At 37.7% G+C, this 19252-nt stretch overlaps 1 long non-coding RNA gene across 1 annotated transcript in view; it reads right to left on the bottom strand.

Moving 5' to 3' along the window:
• LOC134472071 (uncharacterized) overlaps window positions 1-19252 on the bottom strand; it is a 59239-nt gene that overhangs the window by 10908 nt on the left and 29079 nt on the right. Inside the window, exons 2-3 of the long non-coding RNA XR_010041892.1 lie at window positions 8640-8737; window positions 2657-2786 (exon numbers count right to left, since the gene is read on the bottom strand). This is a non-coding gene — a long non-coding RNA (uncharacterized LOC134472071). The remainder of the gene's footprint in view (window positions 1-2656; window positions 2787-8639; window positions 8738-19252) is intronic.

Here is a 19252-nt window from a genome sequence, read left to right as displayed (position 1 = left end):
CATCAAATGCACTCAAAAAGCCAGGCATAGTGGTACATACCCGTGATTCTAGCACTCAGGAGGCTGAGGCAAGAGGATCACTGCAAGTGTGAGGCCATCCTGTGCTACAAAGTGAGTTCAACGCCAATTTGAACTAATAATCAGACCCTGTCTCAAAAACACACACACACACACATGGATTAGGAACCAAACATGTGACCTTGTCTTTAACCTTACATCTTTAAAGGATTTCTCTCCAAATATAGTTATATTGAAGGTTAGGGCTTCAAAATGTGAATTTGGTTTTTTGGGGGTGGGACATAATTTAGTGCATAACAAATTGTGTTTAATGAATATCTTCAGTGTAAATGTAAATTGAGTATCCCTGAATATTCTTCAGCCTTTGGAAATCTTTTCTTTAATTTCCAGTAAAATGCCACTCAAACTCCTCAGCAGGAAGTTCATGTGTCCTAGTATTTCCCTCCCTAAATTTCCAGAGACCCCTCTAGCAATGCCTATGCATTCCCATCAACTACCAGTCACCATGGTAGTTTCTTGTTCTGATCCCCCCTGTAGACTCCTCTGTCTTCAGATCTTGTGATTCTTTCTCACTTCTTACCCTTCACTTACTTACCCAAATGGTGGACATAGTTACTACCTCAGTTCCCCCAAACTCAGCTCTAAATAAACTTGATTGTTCATCAAAATATTAACAAAGGCTAGATTTTAACAAAATGTAAGAAAGACACACTGTATCTGTGTGGCCTTAAGCAAGTCCCTTAAACTTTTTGTGCCTCAGTTTTTTCATCTATAAAATGAGTGTGATAAGAGTACTTTCCCCATATGGTGGGTTAAATATGTTGATTTATCCTGTAATTGTTTTAAACAGTGCTTCAATGTGTTAGCTCTTAGTATTACTATTGTTTAAAGTGATTACTAGTTTTTTAATATATCTGATGACACAGGACAACTTAAGTCCAAACCAGGTGTCACTGCCATAATTCACAAGTTGGGCTTCAAATGTCTCCCACTGGATGTCCTTCTGTACTTGTTCCCACAGTGAGTGTCCTAAAATTGTCAAGATTTCTGGGTTCCCCAGTATAAGTTACTGCCCTGCCCTGCCCTGCCTGAGTCTCTGACCCTGCCAGAGTCCAGTCAGAAGAGGAAAGACACTCTCTGCATTCTCAGAGGCTGTAGACATCTGGTTCCACCCACCTGCCAATATTCACTGTCTGAAGCACCAGCCTCTGGATGGCTTCCCTGCTCCAGACCCTTCCTTACATCTCTCTGACACTGATCCAACTCCCTCACCCCAAGATCAAGGAAACATAGATTTCCTTCCACTTCAAAAGGAGGGGAGATGGTAGACCTCCAACTCAAAATGCAGAATCACTTATAATCTCCTAAATAGTGATTTTTTCCAACTTGAACAATTTTAAGATACTTAGCAAACAAAATGGAGCTTTGCCATGTGCAATGAGCTTTTCCACAACTGGTGTTTTTCCCTGCACTCAGGTCCCAGAGGGCAAGGCAGAGCCTCTCACCCAACCCAACACAGAGTCATACACGTTTACCCCCAGTGTTCACATGTGGTCTGGAGTTTCCACAGCCAAAAACTAATTGGACACTCTTTCAGGAATATTCATCTCCCTCTTGTATAACAGAGTTCTCCAGTCATCTGTTTGCCCCATCCCATGCCTCAGAGCTGAGTAGCACAGTTGTCCTCAGACATTAATGTCATACAGATGTGCTGCTGCTATATTCCAGTGAAGACTGTGAGCTAAGATGACTTTAATACACTTCTCAATGCTAATAGCATTCTGCATGCACCGAGGGTTTGTTGTGGGTTAAAGCAGATGCTACGCTGTGAACATGTCTAATCTCTGACAGTAAAAGGCATTTTTATCCTTAATTTATGGATGAAGAGCTGCAGAGAAGTTGAGATTGCCTAAAGCCACAGGACTGGTAAAGAATGAACCAAGAAGTCACACTGATGGTTCTTTGATAGGACACCTTCCCCTTTCCTGCTATGTAACATCATTTTGATCTGCAGAAAAAAATCATCAGGAAGAATAAATTCCTAAATTATCCGTCATAAATCACAGTGAAACCAGCTCCAAACGCAACTGAACAAACCGCAACTCTCAAGGTGTAGAAGTTAGAGGCAAAGGCTTAGAAGGCACATTCCTTTATAGATTTTTTTCTTACAAATGTAATTGGTTTTTAACCCATCTCAGCATTTGCTTTCCTTGTCTCCTTCAGGCTGGGAGACTCTATATCCTCACTTCTTTCTGTATGTAATTACTCTACTCATTGCTAGACAAAATCCCTGACACCCAAGGTTAAAGAGGGAAGGATTTATTTAGCTCAGTTTGTAGAGGTTTCAGTCCATCCTTGGCTCCAAGGCAGGGTGGCACATGGTAGAGCTGCAACAGTTCATGGTGGCAGAAGATGGAAAAAACAACAAAAGTGGAGGCAAGAGAAAGCCTCTTCCAGTACCTTGTATTGGAGGCTACTTGTCCTCGGTTGAGTTGAGTGCTAACTCAAACCCCCAATCCCAGGACTGGACAATAAGCCAGTCACAAATTCTAGATTAAGCTGTCTCTGAAAAACTCACCCCCCGCCCCATGACCACATGAGGCTTTGGGAGGACATCCAGACAAACCATAATACTTACTGGAAGTTGGAAGAAAGCTTTTCCTCCTCTTGCATGGTTTGCATGGGATAAACTCATCAATCCAGTTCACACCAAGCATGCCAGAAGGAAACACAGGTTGAGAGTTGCAGGTTTCAGTTCCATCACTAGACTGAGGAGACACAAATGTTTCTCTTTACTTAAGGTTTCTCTTCTAAACTCTAGAATCATAACCAATGGTGATTCAATATTTACAGTTAGATATTTCACACTATCTCAGTGCAACTTCAATATTTCTCCTCCTTCTGTAAACATAAACCTCTCATTTTTCCTCATTTGAGCAAGTGACATCTCCATATACCAAGGAGACAAGGAAGAATTTTTATTAGAGAATGAGACAGCCAGACATCTATCTCCAGGCAGACCATCCCAGTAACAATCTCAGGTTATAGTTTCTGTATCTGAGAGAAAAGAATTGATTTGCTGGCTACTAAGATTAATTGAAAAAGCTTCCTGCCTGATTAGATCCCTTTTTTATACTAACAAAATAAAATCATAAAATAATAGAATCTATTTATAGAAATTTCTACTAGGTTTATCTCTTCAAAATGGGAATTTGTAGGTCAAGGACTGCAAGAGTGGGAATTTTATGATTCATTTAATGTTATGGCCTAATAGACATTATTATCAAGAGCATAAAAATACTTACTTTGATAAAACAGAAAAACAAAATCATATTCTACTCACATAAGTTCAAATTGCAGAAAATTTTCTTGTAGGTAATTGCATCTAAAGTCTTAAAATAGCAAAAAAATTTCAATATTTTCTTCAGACAGTAAGAAAATTCCAATATAAAAGGTGGTGGTATTTATAAGTGGAAAAAAATAGAATTTACACAAATCTAAAAGAAACTCCAAATAAACTAAGAGTAATCTATTTCATGAGATAGCACACAGCTATAAACACGATGACATAGAATTAAATTTAATGTCATGAAAAGACACAACATATTAGGAAGCAAAAGGGCAAGATATATAACAATATGATTATAGGACTCTGTATCTAATTATTACGATATGCAGAAAAAATTATCAGGAAAAAAATAAAATCTTAACTAAGGTTTATATCTGGGGGGGTGGGATTTCAGAAGCTCTCTACCTATATATGTGTATATACAGTAGTATCGTGATGTATGAACTTAATTCATTCCTTGATTCTGGAAAAGATGGCCATGTTCATGTTTATGTGGGAAAGATGGTCACAGTTGTGTTCATCATTAATGCAGAGTACAATAAAAAAAAATTTGCTAAATGCTTCTATTTGTGAACCAAACTGTTTGCAAACAAAACCATTCCTGAACCAAGGTACCACTGTATGTAGACATATATGTATGTGTATATAGAGAGATATGCATCTGTATACACATATGTATTTTATCTGTCTATATATTTTAAAAATTTTTTTATTTTAAAGAGAATAAAACCAAAAAAATAAAAGAGTAAAACCAATCAGAACAAAAAATAAAAGTAATTCAGGGCTTCAAAACAAGGTAATAAGAAATCAACAATGGCTACTACCACATCTTGTTATCTTCAAAATAACTACCTATGCCATCAGGAACAATAGAATCAAACAAAATAAAACAAAAACAAACAAAACAAAATAATGAACATGATGCAGGACTTCAAAACAAGTTAATAGGAAATTAGCAGTGCTCACCATCTTCCCTTTTTGGATGTTTCCTTCCCTTTCACATTCACAGTATCTGTTGTGAATCGCACTAACTCCTTCAGTTTTTTATACTAAGGAGACAACATGATATTCACGCATGTGAGTCTGAACCGTTTCACCCATGAGCGTGATCTCAAGTTGCATCTACTTACCTACAAGAGCTTTGAGGTTGTCCTTCTTTATAGCTAAGCAACTTTTCATTGTATAAAAATATCATACCTTTCTTATCCATTCTGCAGTCAATGGGCAAGCTACCTCTGCTTTTTTCTGGGTCTCCACTGCATGAGCATTGTCTTGTCTATTAGGACTTTCAGTCCATGAATTTCTTTCAAGTCAAATGTATTTCTTATACACAGCATATTGATTGATCTTGTCTCCTGATTCACTCTGCCATGTTTCTTTTTATTGGTGAATTGAGGCCATCTACATTAATGGTTACGATCAACACACACTGGCTCATCTCTGCCATGGTATCTTTCTGCCATTCGTCTCCTGCTTTTTCCCTTTATTCAACTGCCTGTTCTGCTTGACAGTCCCCCTCTGCTACTATTCCTGGAACCATCCATAATTATCTTTCTCTCTCTCTAGAATGTCCTTTGGCACTCTTTGTAGGGTTAGTTTGGTGGTTATGAATTCCCTCGGTTGTTCCCTATCATGGAAGTATCTTATTTCTCCATTAATTTTGAAAGATAGTTTTTCAGGGTATATCAATCTGGGTTGGAAGTTGGTTTTTTTATTTTTTTATTTTTGGTACTGGGGATTGAACTCAGGACCTCATGCATGCCAGGCTGGCGCTTATGCTGCTGAGCTAAATCCCCAGCCCTCCGAACTCTTCTTGACTGGATAGTTTGTATTGAGAAGTCTGTCATGCTTCTGATTGGTTTCCCTTTGTAGTTGGTCTGTTTCTTTTCTCTAACAGCCTTTAATATTCTGTTCTTGTGTGGAATTTCTAGAATCTTGATTACTGTATGTCTGCGTGTAGATTTATTTTGAGTATGGCTAGTTAGAGTTATGTATGCCTCACTATCTCTGTGTCAGGTCTTTTCCCCATGCTTGGGAAGTTTTCTGCTATTACTTCTGTATATTGTCTTTTTATGTCATTCATGTTGATGCCTGCCGTTGTGCTGACACCTATTATTATTAATTTTTTTTCTTTATGTCATCTTGCCACTGTTGAATTGTTATTTTCTGGTTCCTTTTTATTATTAAGAGATCTTTCCTTTAACATTCACTAGCTGGACTCCTGTCTTCAAGGTCTGAAAGTTTATCTTCAGTTTCTTTCAAGCAGTTTTGCCAGCTTTCAGTGGTGTTTTTAATTTCCTGGATATCTCTTTGAATGTATTTCATGCATTGTATTTCTTTCTTATATTGTTCATTCAAGGTTTTCATTATTTTCCTATGCCCCTATTTTTTAAACTATGTCTTCTTTAGATATGCTCAGCACTTCTTTCATTATGTTTATCATTTTTTTACCTGAGATATTTTTTATGATCTGATTACATTTTAGTCTCATGAAGGTATTTATTTACTTCCATTGCTATCTTCTCAGAAATTTTCGGTGTGTCACTTCCAATTTATTCAATGTCTATATTTCTTAGACTTGTTCTGTGTGGGCTGGAGGTCTGAGATTGCCTTTTACTCCTTCATCTTGACATTTTCTGAACAAGCCAGTTGTGGGGTCCCAGGCTTCCCATGTTGGCTGCCCATCCACAGTGAGGGGAATAGGTAAGGAACCTGGGTTTTTCCTAAACAAGGTTCCTGGGGAGGTGGTAGGTACAGGGCGGGCTTCTCCAGACATGTGTGGCTACACTGAGGCTCCCTCGATGGCAGCAGGCACATGGGAGCTTGGCTGGCTGGTTCTCCCAGCCAGAGCTGGCTTCCAGTTCCTGATGGCAGCTGGAGGGCTGGTGGGGAATCTATGTTGGGTTTCTTCTGATGTTTACAGTTCTGTGATAATGTCTGTGTTATAACCTAGTGATGTGTTGGGCATGGAGCTGATCTTGGCCTTTGGATGTGGGTGCTGGGACTGGTTTTCTGTCAGTGGAGTTCTCCAGTGTCCAGCTGCTGCCGCCTTGCTGCTGCTTCAAAACTTCCACGTTACTGGCCTTGCTGATTACTTCACCCTCCAGAGGTGTGTGTGCGTCTGTGTGCTTGATGTTGTCCTGAGTCTTGGAGTTACTGTAGGTCTTACACTCTTTCAGCTGGATTGCATTCCCTTAGGGATGCAACAGAGGAGGTCTAGATTGCAGAGGTCTTCCAGTCCTCCCTCGCTTCAGGATGTAATGGAGGGGCATAGAGAGCAGATTCACTCTTCCAGCCAGGCTACCCTCCTGGATGTAATCCTGTTTATATACTTTTAAGTATTTTTTTTAACAATTTGAGTAAGTTTTTATTATTTTTATAATCAAAGTCACATTCTGTAGGAGATAATTTGAGCGACTCTACTTGAATATAGAATAATTGCTACAATATTAGTCTTATTTTCATATACTGATATGTACAAAGGGGGCTATAGTATTCCCTTCTTCATTCAATTGGCTCTAAGCAATACAAATAAGGCCGTGAAGTACTGAAGCGTAATCTTTGAGGCCATTCTGACAGTCTCCTCTTTCCTCACATGGTGCTCTCTGTGAAAGATCCAAGCACAGTCAGCTCTAGGAATGTCAACTGGTTATTAGCCTCGAAATAAAGAGGCTATGAGTCCCAGGGCACGAAAGTTTGCATAAGAGAAACTGAAGCAACAGACTCCTAAAACAATTCAAATGCTACTTTAATTGAATTATGCAAATTGATCCTTCTGCATGTCATTCTCCCTGCATTTTGCAAAGATGCTTTTCTCCCCACTTGGCTAGCCAGCTCACGTTACTCACCATCCTCACTGTCAGTAATCCTTGCACCACCCTCTTCTTCACATAAACTCTGGGAAAGGCCTTGGATCAAAGCCTTTGTCCACATATCCTCACTTGGATTGGGTTCAGGACCCCTTGGTTGCCTTTAACTTTGAATATGTCTTGATGTCTTACTCTCACTGTGGATTGCATTGCAAGTGGTAGATTGGAATTAGCTTGTTAAGATTCCAATAATGTCTCAATGAGATTACAAATATAACCTTTTAGATTGTGAGGAATAGTAGAAAAGGGATTACAATACTTGGATTACAATATTCATTATTTGGGATTACAATAACATTCAATAAAAATTAATTCACTAAAAAGCTTCAAAAATATTTAAATACTAATAGTAGTGACTATTTCTTAAAGAAAATCCTAGTGATTAGATGAAACTCCCTACTCCTTGACATCAGTGATGAAACCTTCTGACATTGCTCATGATCCAACACTTCAACACTAAAAGCAGAAGAGCGGTTCCCCAGAAGACATTCCCTATGTGGACAATGGGATGTGCATAAGTTTGCAGAGACACACAAAATCTGATGGTCTCCAAGATACCATTCACTATTTTGATTTTTCCATAGATACTCATTGCTCTGTGGGTTGAGTGATAAACTGTCAAGGCTAATACCATGGCCCATGCACCCTAAATTTTGAAGAAAATGCAGCTCTGTCATCAAATGTTTCAGTTTTATAACCTCCTCATTTCCTGATTCCTATTCTTGAAGTATGTGACCCCTTATGCTATCATGCGGGATAAGGAGATCTGGAGCATGGATGTCAGATTTTTGTTTCAAATATTCTTATACTTTTATATGACCAACATTTTCTTGCCTGATGTCCACTGTCCTTTCTGTTGGCGAGTTGGTATACAAGGGGTGATTGACAAATATGGCAAATGTTTAAATAAAATTTTATTAGAGTAAATAACTCAGTGCCATTAATTGCCATCCAAATACTTCCCCTTGCTTTGGACACACTTATCCCGTTGTTCTGGTCACTTCTGATGCTATTCTGGAAGTGCTCTTTCACATGTGTCTTTATGATGATAATCAAAAATAGAGTGAATGCTGCTCCCTAGTTCCATCCAGTGGAAAGGCAGGCTCAAAAAAACATGTATTTTCATCTACCTTATTCATAGGATCTGGCGCTGTGCAAATTCTAGCTTTTCCCAAAAGTCAAAAATGATCATTAAGGTAAAAATTTTGAATCAGTTTGGGACATTGAGGAAGCCTTGACAGCTCAACTAATGACATTCACAAAAGAGGACTTCCACAGCTGTTTCAGAAAGTGTAAAGAATCATGAGATAAGAATGTACAAAGGCAGGAGAAGTATTTTGAGGGAAATTAATGGCAATTTATCTTTTCCTGTAAAATTTACACATTATATTTTTTGATCATACCTTGGGTGTGTTAATGTGGGGTTTAGTTTCCAAGTTCATGTTGTACAATGGAAACTTAAGAGCCTCATATGGAATACATGTTTTCCAAGGAGCAATGTCTAAAAATTAAAAAGAAATGTATGAAATTAATTTTAATAATTTTTTTATACAATATATCCTAATGTTAACATTTCAATGTGTAATCAAGATTTAAAAAAACTAACCTATGTTCTTTGTTTTTTGTTTTATCTTGATATTATTTTTGTAAAGATATGAAAGTATTTACAATCATTGGTTTTCTTCCTTTTCTTAGGTAAATGGTTACATAGTAATGGATTATTTTGCACCTGGCCTTTTAACTTTATATATGTGGAGATCAGTTCATTGCAACATAAAGATATTTTATTCATATGTATAGATTCATAGTACTTTACTGTATAGATATTCCATTTTAACCAGCTTATTGTTCATAGGGCATGTGTAGTTTTTAATCCTTTATTGTTAGGTGGTTTTCCAGTGAATAGCCTTATGTAAATGTCATTTAAATTTTGTCAGGATGCTATAAAAATGAATTTACAAATTTCAAGATTCTAGGTCTACTATATACAGGATTCTAGGCTTACTGTATGAGGAATAGAAAACAAATTCAAGATGTAACCTTGAGTCTCGAGCACTTCATTGACACACGGAGTGAAGCGGTGGACGTTAATGCTTGTATGTTGTAAGAGCTCTTTTCTTTGTCACCTTTCAGAAGCGGTCCTAACAGGCTGACGTCTTTTCTGATCAAACTGTGGGAGGACCAGTTCTGGACAGCCCTTTACCTTGTCCCTCGCTATTATCCAAGCCCACCACCTGCCAGGTGAGACTAAGGATCCTGAGGACCCTGTGGCTCTTGGTCTGCTCGGCTGCTGACTTCTCCTTTCAGACTGGGAATGAATTCTAATCATTCATTTTTAACCAAACCTCAAATCTTATACTGCGGGGCCACTTCCGCCATCCTGACACATTACTGGTCCTGGGATCTTAATAATAATCATAATTGAACTATGAGTGGTGTCCTTAGATTATAAGTTTCCTTTAAGCAGAAATGACATTCTTTATTGCATATTATTCCAAATTCAAGAACCTTTGAGTATTTCCCAAATTTTACAACCACCAGCACTTGCAGGGGAAGATCCTTTGAGCCAAATGCTCCTCTCTGGTTGCCATATTCTGTAGCAGACACTGATCTCCTCCCAGGCTGTATTGCTTACTACAAAGGGAATTAGTGTGCTTTCAGGCAGTGAAGACAGGGTTTGCCTTTAGATTTATTTTCACTGTAAGCCTTTGAAGGGTAAAGAAGAATTGCTATGATCCTGGTAAAATGCCAGTTAGGTGACTACATCTTTAAAAGTGTATGTATGTATGTATTTTGGTACTGGAAATTTAACACAGGGTCTTAACAATTAAGCTACATCTGCATCCCTTTAAATTTTTTTTTTATTTTGAGACAGGGTCTTGCTAAGTCACTAAACTGTCCAGGCTGGACTTGAACTTGCAATCATCCTCTTGTCTCAGCTTCTCAGATTGCTGGGATTACAGGTATGAGCCAACATGCCTGGTTTAGACTATTTTGGAATAAGGAAGTCAAGGGGAGAAATAGGTGCCCCAATAATGCTAATCAGAGTTAGTTGCTGAAACATGTAGGCTGTAACAGCAGTGGGAGCTGGAAGATGGCCCACAAGCAAGTAAATTTTGTTTCTGTTTTAATTTTTTATTAGTACATGTATGTTTCTAATATATAATGATTACATTTCTTATGGGGAGCTGGTTCATGTGCATGACACATCTTAAAAGTTATTCACTGACACTGCATAGGAAGGGCTATTTCTTTTTTCAGTACTTCTCCAGAAAGACTTGAACTCAGATACAGAAATAAAGCATCAGAGGCCCTGCAGCTATTCCCAGCTGTCTGATTGCCAAGCTAATATGGCCTTGAACAATGCTGGTTCTGAAGCTGGCTGGGAAATTCCCTCCTTTCAGCTGTGGGATGATTAGAACTCAGATGTTTCCTGAGGACTGGAACCAAAAGCACAAGTCGCAGCTTGTGAACCAAGGTCAGTAGTCACATCCCCAGATCTGAAAAGTCCAGAAAGTACTGGTGTCCTTGATGTCTTCAGCCCAACTTATAGGTCAATTCTCTTCTCACATGAGCTATGGGCAAAGAAAAGCTTTTGCCAGAGAAAACATTGCAGAATTGAAAACTCATCTCTGACAAGGTTTCTACCAGAACACACTTGTTCAATAAGTGAAACTGAAGCGAAGCCAGGATATTAACTCTTTGGCTTTGTCTAATGAGTTATCGAAATTTGGCAGGAAATGAGAGAAACTAGCCCATCACTAAATTTCCTGAATTTCTTGGAGGAGTTCTTGGGGAGGTAGATATTGTGAAGGCCCTTTTTGAATGTTCCCAGTCTGATGAAGGACAAATAGGATAGAGGATAAAACACACACTAATTCAACCCTGTGGTACCCACAGAATGTAGACAATTTTAGCAAAGCAAAAAGGAAAAATAACTACATGATGACAGTGTACCCTTGGAAATGGATCAGATCTCTGTGGGAAGTTAGAGGCTGAGGGGAATTTTGAAGCCCTCATTTATGAGAAATTTCCTGAAAGAATAGGTTTTGGCATTTTAGTAGTAACCAAGCAGCTGAGTTCCTGGGACCAACTGAAGGTGAAGATACTTTAGCAGATTTTCTGAGAAGGTGTGAACGGAATGATGAGAGATCTTTGCCCAGTTGGATGCTCATGCAACACTTGTTCATCTTTTGATGACATTTCTCAACTCCTGAAACATAGCAATTTCTCAACTTCCTTCACCCTATATGGGCAGGTGGAGATAACCCTGTTAACAGTGCCATGGCTTCCATAAACTCTGCCTTCTGCCCTTCCCAGATTTCACTCCTAAAGCACTCAGAATACCCAGGAACATGGATTTGGCAAAGAAACGATAAACTAATCCATGCTTTGGGGTAATTAAAAACACAGGGCAATGGCTAGTCTGTCATATTTCACAGTAGAAAGAGCCTTTTTAGAAGGTAATCAGATACATTGTAACTGATGTGTAAAAATAGGGTGCTTTGATTTTGGGAGAGTTCATTTTACTGTGGTAAGACATAATCTCATGCTTTCAGAAGCTTCAAGAATGCTGACATGTTTTAGATGTTAGATTGTTATAATTTTTATGTCAAATAACGGTTGTAAGGTTTAATTTTTTTTTAAAATTTTTGGCAGTACCGGGGATCGAACTCACAACCTCGTGCTTGCCAGGCAGGTGCTTATGCTGCTGAGCTAAAAAATCCCCAGCCCGGTTGTAAGGTTTATATGTATTACCATTATTCTAATTGTAGCCTCAACCAATGCCATGTTTGATTGGTACTACACCTGAAGTGGCTTTAAAATATTGTCTCATACCTAGAAGTTGATACAAGTTCCTACATGATCATATTAACAAAAAACTTTGATATGCACTAGCAGAGAAACAGAAGGATATGGTTTAAAATTTAATCATTACATACAATGTGTTTCAAGTGGGACAATTTGGAAATAATATAACTAGGTGGTTACTCTTTAACAAAATGTAAATACACATGATTTAAGACTCAAAATCCAAGCAAACACATATATTGCAATGCACTAGGAATTCTATATACGAGTGATGTTTATATTCCTTAGAGCCAAAGTGGCCACCTTCCTTTCTCCCATCCGTCCCTCCTTCCCTCTCTCCCTCCTCCCCTCCCTTTCCTCCTTTCCTTCTTCTTTGCACATTAAGTGACCTCATCTCACAACAATCTTTTCTTCTTTCCGATTTTCTTGCCAGTGTATTTTTTCTATCCCTGCGGAATTAGAATTTTGCTGCCATGGCACTTCTCTGGGCATACTTCAGTCGAATAGATCTGTTTACTCCTAAAAGTGTAAGTGCCTTCTAAGTTATAAAGCATGGGAATTAAATAAATTAACTCATATAATTTTTTAAAGTTCAGCTACCAAATAAGCCTGTTTTTGTTCTCCACTAGAAGCAGTGGGGGGTGGGGGTGGTAATAAGTCTGCCTTTTGCAGATTAATACACAGTCCTAACATGTCCTTTAATGCTTTCACAGGCCTACAGCTGGGAAGTGTATTTCAGAGTTTGACAGATGATAATGCTCTCTCATCAAACATACAAGTGAAACTGAAGGTATTTCCTGTGTTCGTTTCCTTCAACATTAACCAGCTTGAATTATGCTAACATTTCAGACCCGGCCTCCTCTAGTCTATAAAAATTCTACTTAATTTTCTTCTTTTTTTTTCCGTAGGCTAAGATAATATCCATATTGTAAGGGGATAAATAAACTAGGTAGGAGAAGAAATAAACACAAGTTGCCCTTATAGAATTGTGTAAGGTCCAGGGAGTGCCAAAGAAGAGATTGTTCATCCTCCTGGTAAAGAAGAGCAGTGTCACTTGAGGGTCTGTCATGTGTCTCAGAAAATGGATGGTTACAAAGGTTATTTCTGTTACAGAAGGATTAATGTGGGTAAAATTCCAGAGATTGAAACAAGGTGGTTGTCTTAGTTCATTAACTATAGACTGAGTACTGCCGAATGAATGCTTTATAAAGAATAAAGGTTCATTCCAGTCATAGTTGTGGAGGCTGAGAGCTCTCAGATCAAGAGACCACATTTGATGAGCACCTTCTTGCAAGTTAGGACTCTCTTTATGGTCCCAAGGATACACAGCTGTCGCTTGGCAAGAGGGGAGCCTAAGAGGTGGCCAAACTAGCTTTTATAATGGCTCCAATGTTGTGATGACCCATTAAGGAATGAGTCCATTAATATATGAAAGGATTAATCCAGCCATGAGGGGAGAACCTCCAGAGCCCAATCATCTTTCAAGGGTCCAGCCTCAGATAGCATTGACATAATTAAGGACTTTGGGGACTAAGTTTCCAACACAAGAATTGTGGGAGATATTTAAACAATAATGTCCTCTACCGAAATGTCATCTTAATGCAATATTGTGTTTTTTTCCACAACACTCTATCCTCAAGAGTTCATAGAGATCTATATCATTCTTTCTAGATGCTCATAATGAGCATCTAGAAAGGATATGCCATAAATTGGCTATCTGGTTCCCTATTGCTTGTTTTCAATAGTTATAAATAACTATCCAATCATTGATATTCCCAGAAGAGAAATTGCTGGGGCAGAGTACTCATATACCAAATATATTTTGATATATATTGCTGATTGGATTCTAGAAAGGTTTATATACTCATATCTCCTCCAATAGTATATGAAGTACATTTCTTTGCATGCCTATAGTTTGGAAGACTGCAAATCAGTTTTGGTTTTTCAGTCACTTTAATGACTATCATTATTTTATTTTTCTTTATATTTGCTCTTCACTTTGTTTATTGGATGTTTGTATTCTTCTGTTACAGAATTTACCATTTTGGACCTATGCCTATTTTTAAAATTAGAATATTGCCTTTTTTATTGTTTAATGGGAACATTTTGTCTGCCAGATACACTGCTCATATTTTCTCAGTATGATATTTATCTTTTAACTTTGTTTATAGAATCTTTTATAGTTCCTAAGTTTTAAATTTTTATGAAATTGATCTTGAAAACATAAAAATAAAAAATGACTTCCTATGGTAGAAGATTTCAAAAATGATCAGGTGTTTTGTTTCTCTCCTTGGATGTGTGTTCTTTGTAATTCGGTTTTGCTGTTTCCCACATGGGATTTATATTTTTTTGCTTGAGACTTGCATATTGATCCATAGAATGGAGTACAAGTGATAATGTGCATCATTTGCTCTTTTTTTTTGAAACATTACTTCTATTCTTTGAAAACTCCAGCTGGATTATTGGGAGATAAAGAGACACAGGTTTGTCATCCTCCCCCCACACCATTACCTAGCATGGGTTGATCAAGAAAAAGTGGTGGAAAAGTCATCCTAAATAAATGACTTGCAGGCCATCCACCAACTGACCATAGACTTGTGAGCAAGTCCTTCAAAACTAACCACACCTGACCCAGGTCAGAAAACTTCCCAGAGGACTCTTAGGCTTGGGAGCTATAATAAATGCAATCATAGCTTTAAAGTCGTCAGTTTGGGGGCAATTTGGGATGAGACAGTAAATAATTAAGCCATATTTTCTTCCAACACTGGGTTTTAGTTTGGAAATTTAAAATTCTTAAATTTTTAACCCATGTAAAATTTATTTTTGTGCATGACATGAAATGGGGAATCTTTGTATTTTGCTAAGAAGGCATCTTTGTTTTTGGTTAAATGTTTAATCAATTTTCTCAACACTGTTTATTGAAATTTGTTTTACCACTAATTTGAGGAGTCATGGTTTTCATTAGCTAAATTCCCATATATACAAAGGTTAATTTTTGGATTGTCTAATATGTTCCACTGATTTATTTCCTTATTTCTGTGCCAATAACACAATGTTTAATTAATTTTAAAGTATGACCTGAAATCTGGAGGAGTCCTAGGAAATAATGTAGGAAGCCAATTATGAGAATTGAAGGGGAGAATTGTAAATACTTGTGTGTCCTCACACAATCCAGCTAACTTGTGGACAGTGTTGCCAAATGTTTTTTGAAAGAGGAAGCATTTGGCTTTCTAGTGTAATCAAGCTATAGCTTTCACTGTGATGGGAATATATTTGGGAGCCTTATGCTTTTCTAGACATTTTATAGGCACTATCTCTTGCTATCCTGTCAATAACTAAGCTACAGGGCAAGCAATCTGAGAAAGGCTATGTTATATGATGGACGTAGAAGAAGAAAAGAGGAGGAGGAAAAAGCTAACATTTGCTATTTATTCCATGTTAATTTGCCTTATTTAATTCTCATAACAAATCTGTAAATTTAGAACTACTTTTGTATCCATTTTTCAGAAGAGAAGGTGAAATTGAAGAGATCCTAAGTAAGTACATCAAAGTCAGTGAGTCAAAATGCTAATTTACAAACACACACACACACACACACACACACACACGCACACACACACAAGCAACTTTGAAAGAAAATACTACTAAAGGTTAAGGGTGGTTTTCATAGCACTCTCCTTTTTCTCCCTGATGTTTTTTGCTTTTGTCCTGACTTTCTGCGTACTGATTTTCTTTCTTATACTTAGCCAGGCATGGTCAGTGTTACCAAGTCATAGAGAGTCAGATCTCATGTGAGAAATCTCCATAAGGCCACAGTGATTTCCCAGCCCGTGTTGGGAAATCATTTTTCTGTGGACATTTTTCATTGAAATGTTCTGTTCCTGCCAGAAACCTACTTTGAGACAACACTGTATTCGTTATCTTTAACACATAGAATCAGATCATTGAAATAATTTTATCCAAAAAAATATTAGATAATAAGCAGCTGTCCAAGAAGTTTGGAATGCACACAAAGGATTCATTCATTTTTATCTGTCCTTCCCTTTTCTGCTCCCAAGGCCTCTGTGTATTACAGAGTATGGACAAGTGTCAAGCTTTAGTGTGTCTGGATACAGCTGTTCTATTGTGATGCTGAAAAATAAGAGTTGGTTTACGAGTATGAGGATAGAAAAGGTAACCTCTAAAAAAGACAAAAGAATAGAACTTTCAAAAATAAAGGTGAAGCCGAACCAACTTGCTGAAGCAAGAAAAGTAAAAAGAAAAAAAGAGACTAAAAATGTGAAATAAACAAAAGTCATAAATCAAAGGAAGCTAATTGTTTTGGTAGCTCCATTACATGTGAGTAGGCTGAATTCTTTATTAAAAGACAGACCAAGCCAGCATTGTTTTTGTTTGTTTATAAAGAAAACAGGCGAAGTTTAACAGAAGGCAGAACATGGAGGAGAGAAAGATAAACATACAGTTTACCAAAATTGCCATGTCTGCTCAGTACTACTGAAGATTCAGGAGGGAACATAAATTGTGACAGCTCTTTTGGAAAGCAATCTAGATAGAAGTACAAAATACTGAAAATAGTTGACCCAGAAAAAACCTCTTTCTGTGAATCTACCCTACAGAATACAAATGTAAGAACCCATGAAATATGTGTAAATATGCTGAAACATCGCTTTCCAATATGGCTACTGTAGCACATACCTCATAGGGCTGCTTGTAGGATTAATTACAATTATAAATTAAATTTACTTGTCATCATTCCAGTACATATTAAATACACTGTGAATGATAGCAATTATGACCAAATAAGTATAATTTTTAACACAGTCTTACTATATATGCAAATTTCTTAGTAAATGTTATTATTTGTTATGTGGTTGTCAGTTTTTTCATTGCTGTGCAAATACTCTAGACAAACCAACTTGGAAGAAAAGTTTAATTTTTGCTCCTGGATAATGAAGTTTCTGTTCATAGTTGGTTGGTTCCATTATTTTGTGGCCTGTGTTGATATAGAACATCATGGCAAGGAGCACATGGTGATCAAAGTGCTCACATCACAGGAGCTGGGGGACAAAGACACAGACAGAGACAGAGAGAGAGAGACAGAGAAGAGAAAAGAGAGGGAGAGAGAAAAGAAAAAAAGGGGGTGAAAAAGAAGAGAGAATGAAAGAGAGAGAGAGAGAGGAGAGGGACTGAGATTCCTTAAAGGCAATCCTCTCCCATAGTTAGATGACTTTCTTCCACGAGGCCTCACATCTTAAAGCTTTCACCGCCTCCCAGTAATGCCATAGGGTGGTGACCAAACTTTTAGCATATGGGCTTTGGGGTACATTGAAAATCCAAACCATTTCAGTTTACAAATTCTTTTCTCCTTTATCTAAAATCTGGAGGCTGAGTCCTGGAAATACATAAGAATGGAAGGGTAGAACATACCACCAACGGAAACACTAAAATGGTTATAAAAATCCCTCTGATGTGGTAATGGAATCAATGAGAAGAGAATAAAAATTCCCTTTTATGCAACTTCTACATATCATAATTTTTTTGAAAGTGAGAGTTGGTCTACTCAATACTGAAAAAGTTTCTTAGCAACAGAAATCAATAGTCTGATGTCATTGTTGATGTTCATAAAGCTCCTTCCCTGTCATCTGCAGTCTCTGACATGCTCACATCTGTCAATCTGTTTATGACTCACCTGCTTAGCTGTTTGGCAGTTTTCCTTATGGATGACACCCAAAGACCTGTTTATCCCCACTCAAACCTTCTCTATCATATGCCACAACCTCATCACACCCTTTCAAGTTCCTTACTTATCCCAAAATGTTCCTAATAAGAATCATCTGCATCTCAAAAAGCTAAACTTAGAATGCTGAATAGTCCAGCCACCCCACACCTGGGTATGCATCCAAAGGAAGTGAGATCAGTATATCAAAGAGATGCCTGCACTCCCATGTTTATTCCACCATTACACACAGAGCCAAGGTATGATATCAGTCAGGGAGCCCATGGACAGATGAAAGGATAAAGATATATATACAGTGGATGTCTTGGTTCTTTTTCTCTTGTAGCTGAGACAAAACACCTGACATCCAAAATGATGGGAGAAAAGGTTTACTTAGCTTATAGTTTTTTTTTTTGTTTTTTTTTTTTTTTTTTTTTTTTTTTTTTTGTCTTTTTCCTTTTTATCAGTACCAGGGATTGAACTCATGACTGCCTGCTTGCAAGGCAGGCACTTATGCCACTGAGCTAAATCCCCGGCCCCCGACTTACAGTTCATTTGAGGTTTCAGTCCATACTGAGCTCTTTTCAAAGCAGGGTGGTGTGACTGAGGGTCAACCATTCATGGCAGTTGTGGCAGATACTAGAAGAGACCAGAGAAAAAAGGCAAAAGGGAGGAACATGTCCCTTTCACTCTCATATTGTAAGCCAGCTACCTGTACCAGGGTGGGTGCAGCACTCACACTACCAATCCCAGCATTAGACAGTGAGCCAATCACAAACTCTAGATTCAGCCATCTCCATGAGGCTTTGGGGGGACATCCAGATACAAACCATAACAGTGGGATATTATTCAGCTGTAAAAGAATTATTTTTGTGGCAACACACATGAAAAAGGAGGACATAATAAGTGAAATAAGCCAGGAATAGAAAGGCAAAAACTATATATTTTCACTTACATATGAAAGCTATGAAAGTTTATTTCACAGAGGATAGAATAATGGTCACTAGAGGATAGGAAGTATAGGTATAAAAGAGGTAATCAACACAAAAACATAGGAAGAACCAAGTTCTAGTGTTCTAAACACAGTAGGGAGACTTAATTCACAATTTATTATATATTTTATAAATAACTAAAAGGAGTTTGAAGTGTGCCAGCAGAAAAAGATGCTAAATGTTTAGGAATAATAGTAATTACCTTAATTTGGTCATTATACATTGTGTATACATATTGAATTGTCATGTTGTACACTAGAAGTATGTATATTTGTCATCTGTCAGTTACAAAAACCAGAATCATCCAATACTTTCCATACATATTCCTGGATTTCTGCTGTAGTTATTGGATTTGGTGAGTCAGTGGTGAAGTACAGGGCTGCTTTGTTTTGTTTTGTTTTTGCAGTACTTGAGATGGAAATCAGGCCCTTGAATGTGCTGGACAAGGGCTCTACTGCTGAACCACATTCACAGCCCAGGACTCTGCTTTTTCAAC

This window comes from Cavia porcellus, unplaced genomic scaffold, assembly GCF_034190915.1.
Source record: "Cavia porcellus strain 051 isolate PalLab524CR breed Dunkin Hartley unplaced genomic scaffold, mCavPor4.1 scaffold_22, whole genome shotgun sequence".
Taxonomy (NCBI): domain Eukaryota; kingdom Metazoa; phylum Chordata; class Mammalia; order Rodentia; family Caviidae; genus Cavia; species Cavia porcellus.
The sequence above is the reverse complement of the archived record's forward strand: the minus strand, read 5'-3'. Positions and strand labels throughout refer to the sequence as shown.